At 32.3% G+C, this 19126-nt stretch overlaps 1 protein-coding gene across 7 annotated transcripts in view; it reads left to right on the plus strand.

The window, feature by feature from the left end:
* The first annotated feature begins 910 nt into the window (after positions 1-910).
* LOC142318198 (retinol-binding protein pinta-like) overlaps positions 911-19126 on the plus strand; it is a 69408-nt gene continuing 51192 nt past the window's right edge. For 2 of the 7 annotated variants that reach the window (XM_075354752.1, XM_075354751.1), the window contains exon 1: positions 915-1141. The gene's annotated coding sequence lies outside the window, so the exon portion shown is untranslated. Of the gene's footprint in view, positions 1142-4212; positions 4305-19126 lie in introns of all 7 variants that reach the window. The other 5 variants (XM_075354756.1, XM_075354750.1, XM_075354754.1 and 2 more) reach the window with 4 other exon arrangements.

Here is a 19126-nt window from a genome sequence, read left to right on the forward strand (position 1 = left end):
ATATTTTTAAATCTATAAACATTTAATTAATTATTTAAAATTATATGTAATAAAAAATTTATATTTAACAATTCCAATGCATAGGTAACTAAGAAAAATGTTGCAGTTTTATATATTATAATGGATGCAAACTATTAAGTAACTTTGAAATTAAACTGAATGAGAAAATGAAAGTGAATGGATCAAGTGTTTGGATGTTTGTTTCTGTATGTCATTGCTATGCAGTCTCCTTTCTAACATGATACATTATATTCCATAAATTCCACGCTTAGCTTAAACATGAAATAGGCAATAAAAGAATGTGTAAAAGATAACAAAAGTAAAATAAGATAAATATTTATAGTCTTTGAAACGGGCAATAATTTAGGATTTTAAATCTGAAAAAAAATAGTCACGTATACAGTTTTTTTTGCTACATATATTCCAGATTTTTACAATTATTAAACTGTTTCATATATAAGTTCTTATTCTTCAAAAAAATATTGATATCCACAACTGTAACATAAGTTTTTAAGGGTAACTAACATTCATATGTGACTATAATATAGTTATTTAAAAAGATGTAACTTATGTGTGGCTAATGTTAACATAAAAACTTCCAGGTTAATAGATTGTAGAGATGATAAATTATATTGTTGACATTTCTAAAGGGTAATGCATTCTACTCTATAGCTTTCCTCATAGATCTAGGATTGCTAAGTTAGATTATAAGTAATGTTTAGTATGCATTTTTAATAACTATAAATGGTGGCAGTAGTACTTCATCTTAATTGAAGAATAAAAAACAAATATAAGTTTTTTAGAGGCTAAGAAATGGCAGAGAATAGAGCAGAAAGAAGAGCAGTCCATTGAAAAACCTACCATAACGGGCGCCGGTATATGTGCACTGTACCATAGTCAGGCATGACAGTAGCTGAATATTGTGTGCTATGAAGGCCGATTACGTGGATTTGATATGTTGGATCAATCGTAAGGTTTTAATTACAATGTAGATAAATGGAAAAGGAAGAGAGGGGGAGACAATGAGTTAGACATGAATATAGACCACAACGGTTATCTAATTATATTAAACTTCAGTTATATTGTGTGACTGGCTAAAACGTCAATTACAATTTAGGTTAGGAAGAAGGTATGTAACAACGTAAGTGTGATGCACGTTTATTTACCCCACAAATTACTTTGAATATTTCACTTCTTTACTATTAATTTTTTTTTTTGTTAAAATTTTAACATTTCATTGAGCAATTTTTTGCCAGTATGAAAATGTCGTTTTGTTAAAAATAATAAAATAAAATGAAAAATAACATGACAAAAAAACCGTGCATCGTATTTTTTCTTTTTTTATAATTTTGACAAGTTTGCACACGAATTAGTTTTGAATTCAACTTTAATTTAAAGATATCAGTCTATTTCTAATTAATTTTTAAACTAAAGAAATTATTTTAAGGAGATTTGAAATTTACACGATATTGTTAACCATCATTCCGATAATTATAATTTATTTTTAGAAATTTCCTTTGGATATACTCTGCTACTATTGGTTGGAAATTATTTCTAGGCATTACTCCATTCAGTGGAAACGTTAAAAATATTAAAGAAAGACGAACATTAAAATTATAACATTTTCTATAGATTTTTCAGAAAATTGTTTTCAAGTTAAAGTGGCTATATGTGCTTAAGCTACATGTGTTAAGTAGTAAAAAAATTGATATATTAAATGTAGAATAAATTTTTATGTTGAAATTATTTTTTGCTGCTAATGAACTGGCATTGCACAAAGAAAAGATGTAGCAGTTAAACTTAAGTTAAAGTTGTATTTGTCCAGTGTAATTCAATGGCCTGAATATAAATGATATGACTATAGTTAGCAGATTCAAAGTTATTTAATTAAATATTTTTTCCACAATCAGAACAATCTGAATAGAAACACCTGTTATTCGTTTTGACATAAACTTGTTAGTGCTTGTGTAATATTTTGGGTTTTCAGATTGCCAAACTCATATTATTCCTGAATTTGTTGTGAAAAACATTTTCATTAAACTACTAACTTTTTATAAAAAAAAAAAAAAAACTACTTATTTAAGGAAGTTGTAAAGTTTACAACTGGGTTTTGGAATTTATTTTTCTCTTGTCAGGAACTAAAATTATGATATTTTCCTACATCTCGGATGGTTGGAAGTCACTGAGACAAGAAACCTACTAAATGCAGAGCAGATGGATTTTATATATATTTTTTTTAATTTAGTTTTTTGTCTTAGGGAAATTTTCTTGAAGTGCAAGGCTTCCTCTAAATAAAATAAATATTATCAAACTTATTCATTTCCATTTATAATTGACAAATATAAATTTTGCAATGCTACCTACAAAATGATCAGCATATTGTGTTCTGCTGAGTAGCAGATCTCATAAACCATCATTGTCTTCAATTGTTCCAGTTCTATGTCTGCTTCGCAACTTACAACTTTCATTCTTAAACTTGTCTTTTTTCTTTACTGCTTTCTTTTTACTGCAGCTTCAGCAGTTGTTTTAACAGTCTTTTTGCTTTCAAAATGTGGCATGTTTTATTGAAGGATGTGTAGGAGTCTGTAAAATAAGAAATGTAAGAGTAGAGTAAAAATTCAAAAAGTTGTACCATTTCTTGCATAAGATTGATTATAAGCATTAACTTGTAATTTTGTACTCCTCCAGAATTATTTTCAAAAATTCATAAGGTTTGAAAAACTTGAGAAATTTTAGAAAACACCTTAATGATTTGATCTATTTTTAAAGTTTTTATGTAGTTCTGGGAATCCAAAATTTGAGTTTACATTAATGCATCCCTTTATGACTTCAGTTTCCAACTTATGAATAGTGTGTAATATTGAAATTCAATCTTAAATTTAAAATCCTATGAATGGAAAAAAAAATGTATACATAGTATGGCAAAATAAAGTTTACACTTCTGTAAAATAATAATATATTTATGACTTAATTTAGTTACTGGAAGTATGCTTCTGTTAGATCTTTTTATAATTATTTCAGTCCTTTCCGAATGATTTTTCTTACAGTATTTTGTTAATGTGCTTGTCTTAAAGTTGTTAGGAAATGTTTAGTATGTGATCGAATAATATATATTTGAATTTTGCTCATTTATTATTTCAGTTTTATCAAATCTGTTGTACTTGTAAATTTCCTGTTCAATTCATGATTACATGGTACATGTAACATTTTCATTTAGCAGTTGATATCTTTGTATATGCTTCATTTCTATGAAGTGATATGCAACCTTTTATTCTGATTGTGAATAATGCTTGAATATTTGAATATTTGTGTGACTGTCCATCTTGTTTGCTCAGAACAGTAAAAAGTGAACTCATTGAAATTTTTAGCAAAAAATACAATAACCATACTTTTCAAAAATACTATGCGTTCCAAAATGAATATTGGGGTTTTAAAGCTGTTTAATATATCTCAAGTTTCACATAACATTGATAATTACACAGGTCAACAAAAAAAATAAATAATTTGGAACTGAGGTAAAAGTAGGTAGGAGAATTAAAATATATTTTTTATGCTGAATCTTAAAATGAAATCAGTTTTTCTTCATCACCCTCAGATTTTTAATTATGACCCTTTAAAATATTGAGAAACTTCTTAAATAATAGAATACAAAAATAATAATAATTATAATTAAAATTCTTACCCTTATTTTGCAGACATTTGCATTTACCTTAATTTCTTTTTTCTTATTTTCCTTTTGTGTTCAGTGAAGTCTTCTCTTGTCATCCAGCAGTAGTCGCTCATCATAGATTCATCTCATCTGTCTTGATAATGTTGTTTCATCTGCAATATATCGTGGTGGAACCTTTCTCCTTGTTCGTTGCTGATGTCACCCAAGTTTAAAAGGAAAAAGTCCAAATGGGAATGTAAAAGCAAATTTTCAGTGACATTCTGCAGCCTAAATTTTTGTAGTTCACTAAGTGTTCATTTATAAGCTGATCATAGTTTTCAGCATTTTTTGTTTCCAAAATCCAGTATCTTTGAATGACTTCCATGCTGCTAGTTCTTTTGGATTCAGTTTGCTGTCAAACATATATTCACAAATTAATTTTCTTATTTATGGCCCGATGAATATTCCCTCTTTTTATTTGGCTTTGCTTAATTGTGAAAAAAACCTCAACTAAATATTTAACTGTAAATATTTATCTCTGTCTTTATCTAATTTTTTTACAGAATTCATCATCAGGCCTAGTTTTATGTGAAGAGGTGATAAAGTAGTACAATCTGCTTTGACAAGGGGAATATTGACATTTTCTTTGCCTGGGGTAAATTGATTTCTTTTTGTCCAGCCTTTAACTGCATAGTGTTTATCTGTAGCCCGACTATCCCACAAACACAAGAAACACATATATTTTGTAAAGCCACTTTGTAGACTGAGAAGAAGCTTCAGGTCAGCAATGATTCGACATGAGCGTTCATCATACTTAATAGCTTTTAAATTTTTTACATACTTTCATATTTCATTCCTACAGCATTTGCTACAAGTGTAGAAGAAAACTTATTCGAATTATTGAACAACACTGCCTTTAAGCATCTTTTTGATGAATCTATAAATAAATGCCAATCATAAATAACATATTCAATGTCCATTTCAGACATTAGCCCCCTTACATCATGGTAAGAACAAATTAAACCATTTCTTCTAAAATATTTCAGTAAATTTTCATTTCAGTTTCTAAATACTGAAATTTTAATAAATTCCATTCTTTAAGATATGAACCTAGGAATTCTATATGTTGTTTCAACACAAGTCACGAATTAGGTTGCTCAGTTCTGCTTGTGTGATGAGGTGAGGTTTAGTATTTGTCTCTTCTGGAATGTAATTAATATCTATTAAAGTGGAGGATTCATCAGTTGAGCCTTCTAGATAATCAGAAATCTCTTTGCAAGAAGTTGGAGCGATCGGAATCAGTAAATCGACACCAGAAGTACCAATCTCATAGCTGAACGAACATTTGGGTATACAATACTGCTTTTATTGTTTGAATTGAAACCAGTAACATTTCTTAAGCAAAAATAGCAGTTATCATAAAGGTTAGGTTATCATAAAGGCTCTTGCCAAATCATAGGTACGCCAAAAGGCAAATACTCTTTTTTCCTTTTAACCACTGGATTAGTTTAATGTAGCACTTAATGCATGCTACATGTGGAGACAGGATTTATCTTGATCTTCCAAGAAACAGTCAAAATATTGTTTGCAAGCAGTTTTTAGCAGATTTGATACTGATTTTTGTTGGATTTTCATGGTGAATTCTCTCAAACGTAACAAAATATATTTGGAGAATTTTTACTAGCCTGGTTTTTATTTGTTGTAAAATTCAAAATGTTTTAATGAATGAAAGTAAATTGGAATGTTACAGAAATACTTAATTATAAAAATAATTAAGTTTTAATTTATAAATGCTGAATTAATTAAAATACGTTATAAAATTGTTTCACCATAGAGTGCAATGAAACACGCATGCATGCACGCACACACATATTAACAAATCTTGATGTTTAATAAAATAATACCAAAAGTTGTTCTGTCATAAATATCTTTCACCAAATTTATGGCATCACTTATGAAACAATCTTTATAATATGTGTATGATAAAACCACTACCTAAACTAAAGAACACAGCAAGTCATACCAAGAGCTGAACTCATACTGAAGAAAATTTCATCACATTTTATTGCTCATCACTTGACTCACTGACCTGCCTGGATTGACATGAAATGATATCATTCAACTGTTGTTTCAAATATAGATCTACAGCATGCATCACAATATAAATCAGATGTGACTAAGCAAACATACAGACATACAAACCTATTTGTATTGTTTGTTCCACGAATGATAAAACAATTAAATTTAAGGGGTTGTAACTTAAGGATGTTACATGATGGGTTATTTCAGAATACATATTCAGATTCAGCATTTAAAATACTTTATAAAACACCTACTTCCTTTTCAGTTCCAAATTTTATGTAGATCAGTGTTATTACAGATGAAATGGAAGAGCAACTCAAACAGTTTTAGATGTGCGTTACAACTGTGTATCGTTTACAGCTGTTACAAGCTCTAAAGCCTACAGATTATGTTTTACCTGCTAGATTCACAAATAAATGATGCATCGTGACAATGAACACTTTCTTCATTGTCGTATTCAGTGACATATCAACATTTCATGTTAATGGAAAAGCAAGCACTCATAATGTATGTAACTGTGGATCAGAGAATTCTCACAAAACATTGTAATGTGAATGAGACTCCCCGAAACTGATTGTTTTTTGTGCCATATCCCGTTGGCAAGATTACAGGTTGTTCTTTTTCACGAAAGCAAGCGCGTCTGGATTGATTATCTTGATATGACATAAGTATGCCCTCTTTCCTCAACTGCACACAAAAAGTGTTGCGTAAAATCACACAATTTTGTTTGGCAACAACATTGTGTACCTCCTCACTGGCATAACGTTGTACATGATTGGATGAATGAAATTCTTATTGATTGCTGGATTGGTCATCAGTGACCAAATGGTAGTGCTCGTGTGCAGTGGCCTCCATGTTTGCCCAATCTGACCTTGTGCGATTTTTTCTTTGGGGGTTTATAAAGGATTAGGAGTGTGTGCCACTGTTACCAGCTGACCTACCCAACTTAAGACACAGGAGTGAAGCAGCTGTCACATCAGTTACTCCAGACATACTGATTAAAGAATGGGATGAACTCTCCTATCTGCTGGATGTGTGCTGTGTGACGAATGGTGCTTACATTGAACACTTATAGGAAAAACTGTTTGAGTTACTGTTTCATTTCATGTATAATTTATCAATATAAGTAAAACTAAATAAATATTTAATAACTTTAAAATCCTGTTATTTATTTTCAAACACATGATACTGTGATTTTACTAAAACTATGTACCCATTCACCTATCAATTCACACATACAAGCATTGCATGTAATATAATTACCCTGTCCATATTTATAATTCTACCTCCTAAATAATATCTGTTAGAAACAGGTCACATGTACAAAGATTTTAACCACAACTTCAAAAAACTTTACTTATAGCACAATACACGTGATAAATAAATGCACAAACAAATAAAACATTTAGTTATAGTAACTTTTACAAACAAAACATTCCAAATGAAGAAGCATAGTAAATTTTAAATATACATCATTTAATCTCAAGCTAATTGGTTTACGTATCTACTTTAAGAGAAGGCTAAACAACTGTGCCATCTGCAAAGTAGCTGAGGAAGGTAGAATTATTGTCCTTAAAATATTTTACAAAAGCACATTTCTAACTGTTTGAAAAGTTGCTTGTAAATTCCATTTCTTTATAAAAATGAAATTAAAAATACATAGATTTTTTAGCTTTCTGTTGTGTACCTTGACAATTACTTGTTACAAAAAAACCTACTTGACCAATTGAATTGAAATTTTTGCATAAGCCTTATCACTTATACATTTTATCAAACATCATTTTAAACATAATGAACTTTGTCTTGTGTTTGTATGTTGTTTACAGCTGAAGATAATGTAGATGTATAGATTGAGTAACATCTCAGAAACAGTTAACGATCTGAAATTTTAAAGATGGTAAGGTAATAAAATGGGCTAACTAGTGTGAAATGTTGAATGCAAATGGTCCAGTGGGTTTTACTTACAAGCAATCAATAATAAAATGCACAACAGAAAGCTCAAAAACCTATACCTTTTTTGTTTTCACTGTGATAGTATACTTGAAAAAATTAGTAAATGATAATAGTATAATCAAAGGGACCACAAAATAATCTAGAAGGTGATGCAATATATTTTTGGAAATTTAATTGTTGGTTTTGTTTTTATAAAGTTTCAAATTTGATTGCACATACTTTTTACACCATTAGTAGGTTTGGTTGTGACTAACTAAAGCCTCCAAGTTACAATGGAAAACAGTAAACCTACCTCTCTGAAAGCAACATTCACTGTACAGCATAATGAGCGTAGTAAGATGCCACTTGTATTAAAGCTGATTATCTCTCACATCTTTGTGGGTTTAACATTATAAAACAAATATACTGTTGTGCATTTGGCTGAATGAAAAAACTGACATGAAAATACTTCACTTGTTTTTTCCCCTAATAAGCTTTTCATGGAATACTATTCTTAGAGAGTAGTTTATATATACTCTTCATAACAGTATCTTATGCATTATTTCAGGTTGCTTACAATCATTTGAATAAATAATAAATAAAACCATAAATTCCATAAATCTTTGATATCTATTCTGTATTTAATATTGTTTATTATTCTAATATTTTTACATGTGTGAGATAGCTCTTTTGGGTGGTTAATTGACTTTAGTTTTCCTATATTGTATTTATTTTGATCTTTTGCTTTTTTTTTAAAGAATAATAAACGTTAAAAGTTAATATATTTTTACAGTTACCATTGGTATGAAATTTATTGTAGCACCTTGAACATCAGTTCTCAAACCTTTTTTTACATACCACTAATGTGAATTATATAGATCATAGCACACACTGAACTAACTATAAATATGTAATATGTCAGGATAGCGATAGAGTTACATTTCAGAATGGTAAAGAAATAAAAAATTACAATCTTTTTTAAGAGTATCTATTTATTTTATTATAAATAATCATGTATTTACAATTTTTTATTTATTACTGATTTTTTAATCATTATTTTTAAAAAAAACATTTATTTTCTTTACAAAGAAATATTTCATTATACATTTATTTACATTACTGATTGCATTATTCTTGAAAACTAAAAATACAATGAGAAGAATGGTGCTCCATGCTTGAAACAAGTGAAAATGGTTCAGTTGAATTTAATTTAAGTGCAAATTGGGTCAAGGTTCAGTGTATTAAGAAATTTATCTTTTACTGTCACCATAATAGAAAATCCAGCTTCACAAAAATATGTGATAGAAAATGGAATTAAAAATAATAATTTTTTTCTGGATAGTGATGGATATTAATTTTCTTAACCTTTAGCGAAAATTCGCATAATTTTAATTTGGTAAATTCCATTTTCAAACCTCCATCACGATATAGTTCTATCAAAGATTCTGTTTTGTTGGCAGTTAGGATTCCAGGGTTGATATCCAGTATGAAATGGTGTAGTATCTGTAGGAATTCAGAATAGTTTTCATTAAAATATTCTCAAAACGTCTCTGTGGGAATGATATTTTATGTTATTGATGAGATTATCTTTCATTTCAATTTTGTGTACTGTCAAAAAATTCTCCAGCTTTAGAAAAGGCTGCAGGTTTTCATTTAAAACATTGTTCATCGTTTGCCATTTATTGATAAATGCCTTTATTTTCTTGTCTACTGAAAATTGATTTGTTGTTTCACTCTTCAAACTTAAATGAAAATCACTGAGGGGTTCAAAATATTTAATAAGTATGGTAGTGTTGTGGTCATCATCTGTTAATTGATCTTGCAGTTTAAAATCGGTATCAGTTAGTAACACCTGCATCTCTGAATATAGCATAAGTAGCGTACTTAACATTTTTTCCTTTAGAAAGCCATCTCACCTTGGTGAGTTGCAGTAACTGATTGAGGTAACAGCCCATTTCACTGCACAGATTAAAAAATAAATGAGAGTTTAAAGCTCGATATTTAATAAAATTGATGGTCTTGATGATCTTCTGAAAACATGTTTAAATTAATTGTTCAGTTATCTGTTTTACTGCTAAAGCTTTGAATGCTGTAGTAAATGAGGCCACAATTTCCTGTAACTGATTTTACTTTAGTGGCAACTCCTCCATATTTTCCTGTTACCATGACTACTTCCAGTGCATGCAAAGAAGTCAGATGACTTCTTTGCATGCGAAAAGCTGAATAGCTCTTTGAATATTTAACTGGTGGTAGTTCATGTTGATATCTCATCACAAAAAAAAATAATCTTCTTTAATTGTACTTTGAAATAAATACATATCGCACATAAACTATAAGTTGAGCATAGTTTCTTACATCTGAACTCTCGTCAAGTTGTATGGGTAAAAAATATCACTATTTTTGACTTTAGCTATTAAGTCCTCTTTAACATTTAATGCCATGCTTTCAGTTTTGTGGTATATGGTATCATTTGACAGGTTATCTATATCTAATTGTGCAATTGACAAATTCACTCAACTTGCAAGTCACCGTGTCTTTCACAGCAGCTAATAAGTGCTCTTCATGGATTGTATGAGCATTTCCACAGTTTGCTGTTCTTAAGCTTATTAAGAAAAACACCGTAATTGCTCTTTGAATAGTACCAGTAAAAGACAACATAATTTTCTTTGTGCATTTTATCTCTGAAAATTTTTAAACAAAATAATCCTTAGGTTTGTTCTCTAACATTAAATGTTTAATTCTAAGGTGACATTTCAATAATGAGGGTTTCATGCTTTGGTTTAAAAGAATTTCAAAGCAGATTACCACATTGAGGTCTTGGCTCATTGTTTTCATCTGAATTTTAGTTTTTCAACTAAACTAAAGCAAATTAATTTAAGATAAGTATTTAAATTAGTATGAGTATTAGAAAAAAAATTCCTTTTGAGATACATATGCTAACACTAACGCTTTAATTTTATTAAATGAAAAAGTAAACGTAGTAACAATATTTTCAAATCAGATTATTACAGAGTATTAAAATATTAGCTGTATGCATCTGTAGGATAACCACGGTTGATTTGCTTAACTGCAGGAGGAAAAAATCCTTTTATAGTGACATTAAGAAACTTGTTTGTACATAGTAATGTGGTGCATGCATGGGACAGACAAGTTGCTACATGTGTTAGAACCTGTCAGTGTTGCGTGTTTGTTCTTGCTAGCTGAATAACTGATATTCTTATTGTTATATACAAATAATTTCCTCAAATTAAGAGAACATGATAAAATACTTTTGTAACTGCTGATCCATTGTATTCTTAATAATAAATAAATACTATTAATAATAAATTTCTGTTACACTAATAATTTTGTATTGCAATAATTATAATAAAAAAATTTTTGTATTTTTTTTATTGTAATAATTTTTTTGTATTATTGTGCCTGTTTGCATGCCACCTTGAGAAGCTGTGTGTACCACCTGTGGAACACGTTCCATAGTTGAGAATCGCTGACCTAGGAGACCAGTATGAACTCAGTTCATTTGTTTAATTTTTATTGTCAAAAAAAAAATGTATATATTTTATTAATGATGTAATTAATTTAATTTTAATTTTATTAATGCTGTTTTTATTAGTGGCTATAATTTATGAAGAAGCTAATCTGTATTTGTGTTGAAAGCCTTAGTCATATAAAAACATACTCTTAAAAATTGATTACTTTTTATTGTACTTTTGCAAACTTTAGATGAAGATAATGCCTCTATATTATTTTTGTTGTCTTTATATCATATTGGCAGCCTGAGAGGTCGAACAATTCTTTTATTATACGCCACTGGTTTGTTTTTTGACAGGTTTTTAAAGAATTTTTGTGAAACACTAAGCAAGGACAATGGTAGTTACACTGATCATTTTATATTGAAAAAAAGAAGAAACCATAAGAGCTTAAGAGCTTAGATTATAAAACGGAAAATTGGTTTTTACCAGTAAATTTCTTTTATGAAAAACTATAATATTTTTACATATTTCCTTTCTACTGCTTAAGACATCTTTCCAAATTCTAAAGTAAAAATGCAATTGTATGAGTATATCATCCATAACAGCAGGTCTTTCAGAATTCAGTTTATTACCCGGTTTGAAAAAAGTATCCATTAAATTTATTTGTAATGCCCTTTAAATGTTGTGTGAAAATTTATCTGTTCTTCAATAGACTTATATTAGGTGGGAATTCATAATCTGTATTTCTCCTTTATTTATTTCATTCAGACATCCAATTTTGAATTATTTAAGATTCTTTTAATCTTTGTATGTAATATTACTCTTTTGTGATTTTAATTATATTTTTTTTGGGGGGGGAGGCGAAAAACGCCTGAACGTTATCATCCCCCGGAATTTTTATTAATAAAAGGGTAAAATAGCTCCATAATAATAAAACTTAGAAGGTGTAAAATTAATATTAATCATATAATAAAAATTTATTAAAACAAAAGTCAAAAAAGTGAAATAAAACTCAAAACCAATATTGCAGGCGTTTGCTGAATACACGTTTTTTGGCAGCATAATCCGCTTGTTCGTTACCTGGAATCCCTACTTGGCTAGGGACACAGCAAAAATTTACTTCTGTGTTGCGATTACCTAACTCTGCGATTGCATCGTAAATTTCAATGAGGAAAGGATGTTTGGAATAAAAGTTTTCTAACGCCTGGAGAGCACTACACGAGTCACTGCAAATAAGAATGTTTCTATATTTAGAGTTAACGATATTTAGAGCCTTATTTATAGCGAGTAGTTCAGCGGTGAACACACTCGTAATACCGGGTAGGCCAAACATATAAGTTCTTTCATTGCCAACAAAAGCACAACCAACGGTATCATCTTGTTTCAACCCATCAGTGTATACCACGACGTCTGGGTTCGTCTTTGTGAGAATATACTGAAACATTTTCCGGAAAACAGTAGGTGGTGTTGATTGTTTATCGTATGTTGTAAGGTCAAATGTAAAATTTACAAGGTTTATTCACGGAGAATATGACCACGGACATGATGGAAAGAACGAGGGAGTGCCAACATTTATATGCTGCAGCAGACGTCGGGTACGGACACCCACAGGTGCAGTACAGCGTGGACGGTCCTCATACTTCCTTACATTGGGATTCCTAAGAACTGGGTCTAAAGCCGGGTGATTTGGTTGTCTGAGACGGGCAAAATAAGATAGCAAAAGCTGGTCTCGTCTATCCCAAAGTGATGGGTCGCCACAGTCTACAAATAAGCTTGCGATAGGGCTTGATCTAAACGCACCTGTGGCAAGCCGAAGAAAACCATGATGTACACCATCCAGCATTTTAAGTACTGTTTGACGAGCTGAAGAGTAGGCAACACAACCATAATCTAAACGGGAACAAACAAGGGAATAGTAAAAACGTAACATACGTCACCGATCGGCTCCCCAATTGGTGTTACTAAGGACCCGCATCATATCTAAAAGTTTGGAACATTTTGTCCTTAATTCCTTTATATGTTTGACCCAAGTAAGACGGCTATCAAAAAGCAAACCTAGAAACTTGACGTAAGGAAAGATAGCAATAAGCTCTCTGTTCAGAAAAACCTGCGGAATAGAAGGGTTTCGTAGCCGAGAAAAGACTACACATTTCATTTTGTCGGATGAAAATGTGAAACCAGTAGTTCTGGACCAAGGCGAAATATAGTGTTATATAGCAGTCGCTCGGCAGTGAGTGTTGAACGGCTCGCATTGTAAATAACAAAATCGTCAACGAATAGAGAACATGAGACAGGAGCCTGTACACAATTGGTAATGCTGTTTATGGCTACAGAAAACAAGGTGGCACTTAATACACTACCTTGAGGTACTCCATTTTCCGAGACGACACTGTCTGAAAGTGAATCGTCTACACGAACATGAAACGTTCGGTGATGTAAGAATCCCCGGATAAAAGCAAGCATTCCCCATCTCTTGAGGGTGTTAAGAATACCACGTCATAGGCTGTGTCGTGGTTTATATCGAAGAAGATAACAACGAGGTGTTGGCGATTCAGGAAGGCGTTTTGTATGGCTGTTTCCATTGACACTAAATGGTCAATGGAAGATCGTCCTTGTCGGAAACCCACTGTTCCGAAGAAAGAAAGCCATGTTTCTCCAAATACCATGTAAGCCTGCGGTTTACCATTCTCTCCATTATTTTAAACAACACGCTTGTTAAAGAAATAGGGCGGTAGCTTGAGGGACCAGGCTTTAGTACTGGTATAATAAATGCTTCTGACCAGCCGGGCGGAAAGACTTGTTCGGAGAATAAATCATTGTAAATATCCAAAAGATGTTGTAGTGCTGAATTAGGAAGGTGTGAAAGCATACAAAGGCGAACATTGTCTGGTCCAGGGGAAGTGTCACGTGAGTTCTTAAGTGCGTGCAACAAATCTTTAAATACGAATGGAGTGTTCAATTCACCAACCGAATCACCAATGTTTAACGCCAATATTTCTATTTGTGCTTTGTACCTCGAAAGTCGTTATTATATGACGAAGTGAGAGACACCGAGCGGAAAGATTTTGCTAAAGTATTTGCTACAGCCGAAGATTATGAAAGGAGTTCTACTTCATCAATGAGACCGAGAATAATTGCCTTGGCGATCTGAAAATTGCATGGATTTTTTCCACACAGTAGACATGGGAGTAGTACGTGAGACGGTGTTCACATATTTTGTTCATGAATAACTCTTAGCGTTCAAGAAGACCCAACAGCATACCACTCTAGCCCCGCGGTACAAATATAGATGTTCAGTTGTAGGTCTATTATTAAATTTGCGTATGCTCGCCGTCGATTCTTAATAGCACATTTGCAATCATCATTCCACCATGGAACGGAAGGACGTTTTGGATTACCCGATGTTTATGGGATACATCTGCTGGCAGTTTCAAGTATCATGGAAATAAAAGAGGAACATTGCTCAAGGATGTTCGCACCGTCGTCATACTGTGATTGGAAGGCTTTATGATATCCATCCCAATCTGCCCTTTCAACAATCCTCTGTGTCCTTCTCTTAATCTCGTGGTTCACAACGAAACCAATAATAATTGGTTTGTGGTCACTGCCATGAAAGTCATCACAAACAGACCAATCAAGATGAGGGAGTAAATTCGGTGAGCATATAAAGAGATCGATGTTAGACATAGTACCAGTCTTGATGTCTTTATCATGATGATCTTTATTATGATGTCTTTATCATCATAAAGACATGAATGTGTGAGATCCATTATTCAGCAAACAAAGGTTTAAGTCCTGTCTCACACTGTGTACTATATTTCCTCGAGTAGAGCAGAAGGTCGAGCCCCAGGAAACATGGTGGGCATTGAAGTCTCCTACTATTAACGATGAAGATGGTACTTGTGTGAGGAGATTTGAGATATCCAGAACACTGAACTCAGTGTTTGGTGAGTGATACAGATTGCAGATATGTAACTTGAAGGGGATAGAGATTAGTTGGCTTTACTGCAACAGCAGGAACGAGAGTGGTCAGTTGAATCCTTGTAGCCGATACCTCATCCTTCATGAAAATGAAGGATGAGGTATCTCCACTTCACCACTCTCTCTACCGTCTACTATACAGTCGTATCTCTGACAGAAGTATCCTCTGAGTGCTATTGGGTCATGTTGTAGAAGATGAGTTTCCTGGAAACGCATGATTATCGGATCATGTACGTGTGCCAGCACTCCAATATCTTCAATGCAGGACCAAAGACCTCTAACATTCCACTGAATAATGTTCATAAGAAAAAAAGTAAAAATAAATAAATAAATTAATTAATTAAATATACTTAGGAAACCATATAAAATTTAGTTGTATGTGATTCGGTTTTTCTTTTTCGTGTTCTTTAATTTAGAATACTCCGACGCCTTTGGGTCGGGAGGTTCTTCAACCAGTATGTGGGGTGACGGTGGAGGAGACTTATTAGAATGGGATGTCGCTATTGACATCCCAGAGGGGGTGGTTATGTGGGTTTCCTTTGTGGGGAGCTTGTTAGTTGGCTTACTACTAGCTGTGGTAGTCTCTGCCCGTACCGTTAGTACTTTGGGATTAGGAACTTTCATATGGACCACACTGTTGGAATCATTTACTGCGACGTAGGACTTTTTATTCATCTTTGTCAGCTCTGAAATAGTGGCTGTAAGCGAAGTAACTTGATCAGAAAGCATCTGAACGAGTTTCTTAAGTTCATTGCATGATCCGCACTGCGGATTATGAACATTTGAAGGAGTTTGCTTTGGTGTAGCGGTGGCGAAAGACACATCTGGTTTTACGAGGTTCTGTGAGTTAACTATGTTCCTATATTCCCTGCGTGCAGCCGGGAAAGATAGTTTCTGCTCAGTACAGATCTTGAGAATTGCCTTTTCTTCCTTAAAGGTTGGGCAATCTCAGGAGCGGGCGTATGTGAACCATTGCAGTTCGCACATTTTTCACTTTCCTCGAAGTGTCATTGTGACCTTCGTTAGCACATCGAGCACAGATCTCCGTTCTCAAGCAAGATGCACTAGTGTGACCATACCTTTGGCATCTGAAACACCGCCGTGGGTTGGGTATGAATGGGCGTACCTGAACGGAGAAGTAACCCACTTTAATCTTCTCTGGTGGAGCAGGAAGACTGAACGTTAGTATAAGAGACGGTGTCGGTTCTTCTGTTCCGTTCTGCCATGTCATTATTCGTTTCACTTCTACAACACCTTGAGCAATTCACTTAAATTCATTTTCAGAAGGTCACGACAAAAAATTACCCCTCGGTTGATATTTAGGGTCTTGTGGCATGTCGTACTTATGTTTATGCAGCCCATATTGGTGAGACATAATTGGGAGCAACTCTGCTCATCGTTAAATGTTTCCACCAAAATTGTTCTATCACGTAATTTCTTAATGTTCCTCGGAGAACCAATACATCTTGTGACGCATTTGTTAATCAGGAAAGGTGAGACCTTTTGAAGGGAGCCACTTTCCTGATTATTTCGGATAACAAAGCGAACATTTTTACACCTGACACCATCTTCGTCCGCAGTAGCAAAATTATCCTCATCAGACGAAGCTGACCGAGGCCTTTTCACTAGACTGAAATTGGTGGTTTTTCTGATGGACCACCAACCATCATAGAATTTGCTGTAGGAACTGAAATTTGGGTCCCACGAGAACCGGCGATATAATAGACCATTCCAGCAGAGTGCACGCGTATTGGAGCTAGAGCTAAATATAACTGGGTTTGCTCTGGTGCCCAGAGGACATCGTTCAAGACTCACTACGTAGAGCCATTCCCCCATCGGCACGATAGTTCCCACCTTAGGTTACGGTTGCTTTTCGTAAGATGTCACAACACTATCGAGTGTAAATGAAAGAGAAAATTGTGTTGGATGTTGTTGTGTAGTTGAGTAAATGTATATGTTGTAATTCGTGTAGTGTTCGTAGCGTAGTATATGTGTATATAGTAAAGTATTCTGCAACTAAGTGTGTAGTGGGAAGAAAAGCTGCAGAGGCTAGGCCCGTGGGGATGCCAACCCCCAAAGTCTTAAAGAATAAGACTCCCCGTCGAGGATATAGTATATTATCATACCCAGATAATAACTTTTTTGTAGTATTAAATTTATTTTTTATAGAGCAGATTTTTTTTAATAGGATTATAGATTAATGAAATTACGGACGGTTAACTTTGCATAATTGCATTAAATTTATATAGTTTGATCTTAATCATTATTTATTATAATTAAAAAAGTCAACTGATGTTCCAAGTCTTGATAATATGTTCAATACAGATGTAGTTGATATTGATGACTGTTCAGACTACCTATGCAATTAACAAATAGTTTACACCATTCACAAAATTTGAAATATCTGTTAATACTAGTACATTCTTTATTAACAGATATGTGCAGCCTAACATGAGTCCTATCTATAACTAAGTTGTAATAATAGATTCCAGTGCTATTCATTAATTCATTACATGAGTATAATATAAAGGTAAAATTTGGGAAAGTTTTTTACTAAAATTTATTTCCATCTGGAAAGCAAATACACCTGTCAGGTCACCTGTCGTAATGAGATGTTATTTTTAATCTCTTATTTGCATACAGTATTATTCCGTAACTTTATTATTTGGTTTTAATTCCCCAAGAATGGTAGACTGACTTCACTTTCTTTTCTATCAAATGTCAGAATTATTCTGCACTTATTTTCAAACTAAAAATTATTAAAAAAATTTAGTCATTTTATAAATGTGTTTTACATAATTTTTTAAGCAGTTGCTTAAGTTTTGAACTTACAGTAAGATTATATTTTACTAACCATTAATACTGAGCATTGTATTACTCTGTCAATGAGAATATTGGATTATTTGATCAGTTAATATATAATGAACTTAAGCTTTAAAAGATTCTGTAAAAAAAAAATTAGATAAACAATTATATGAGCAATGATGTTTTTTTTACACGTAGGCATTTTATATAACATTTATGTATGTTTTTGTGGTAATCGTGATGAAATAACTGCATAAATCAGAACAGTAATTACCTCTCTAAAATGAACACATGAAAAAATTGTAAGTGAAAATTTTTAACAAGTCATTAACTTGGTACACATTCCTTTATTGATAACAGTCCATAAAAAGATTAAACCATGCCATACATCATTTTAATAAGCGGTTTTTTTTCTAAGACTCAACATTTCCTCATAAATAATCAAGGCCAAAAACATTACTCAAAATTCGAACTATTAAAAAAATTATATATGAAGGAAAAACTGAGAATGTTTTATTAAATCCATTTAGGAACAAAAATTTTAAAATAATTACTGTTTTGAACTAAATGAAAATGGTTTGAGTGATGCACTGTTTGAAACATGCAAATACTCGCAGAATGTTAGTTTTAATATCTTAATAAATGAACTGTGAAATTAAGTAAGAAAATAGAATTCATAAATTTTGAGACATATTTTAATGGTCTTTAGTGCTTATTTTAAATTGCAAATTCAATATACAGTCATGTATTTATTAAGTTATTAAGTGTATGATGATAATCGCGGGACAACGCTAGCGTCCCCTCTGGCAAGTATGACAACTTGAAAGAGAGCCGGAGACGCTACCATTGCAATCTTTAAAATAGGATTTTTCGACACCTTCAAATTCATTTTGTTAAATAAATAAGAATGATGTGTTTTAAGAATCCTGAATAAAATGTAATCTTATCGCGGAAAACAGTTTTTCGATTAGCATTCTTGTTTTGATTTTTATTGGGACGCTTTAAAATTCCACAGTAACTATGTACTATAAAAATATTCAGACTTCAGATTGGTCCGACCGAGATCAACTGATATTGGTCGGTCAAGAACGACTCAGAACCGACTCAACCAATTTAATTCAAATTTTGACATATGCATCTAAATTTCAATGAAACTGATGTAGTCTAGTAGTTTGGAGATTTTTGAGGCTCAAGATTTTATACA

Source organism: Lycorma delicatula, chromosome 1 (genome assembly GCF_047948215.1).
Source record: "Lycorma delicatula isolate Av1 chromosome 1, ASM4794821v1, whole genome shotgun sequence".
Lineage (NCBI taxonomy): Eukaryota > Metazoa > Arthropoda > Insecta > Hemiptera > Fulgoridae > Lycorma > Lycorma delicatula.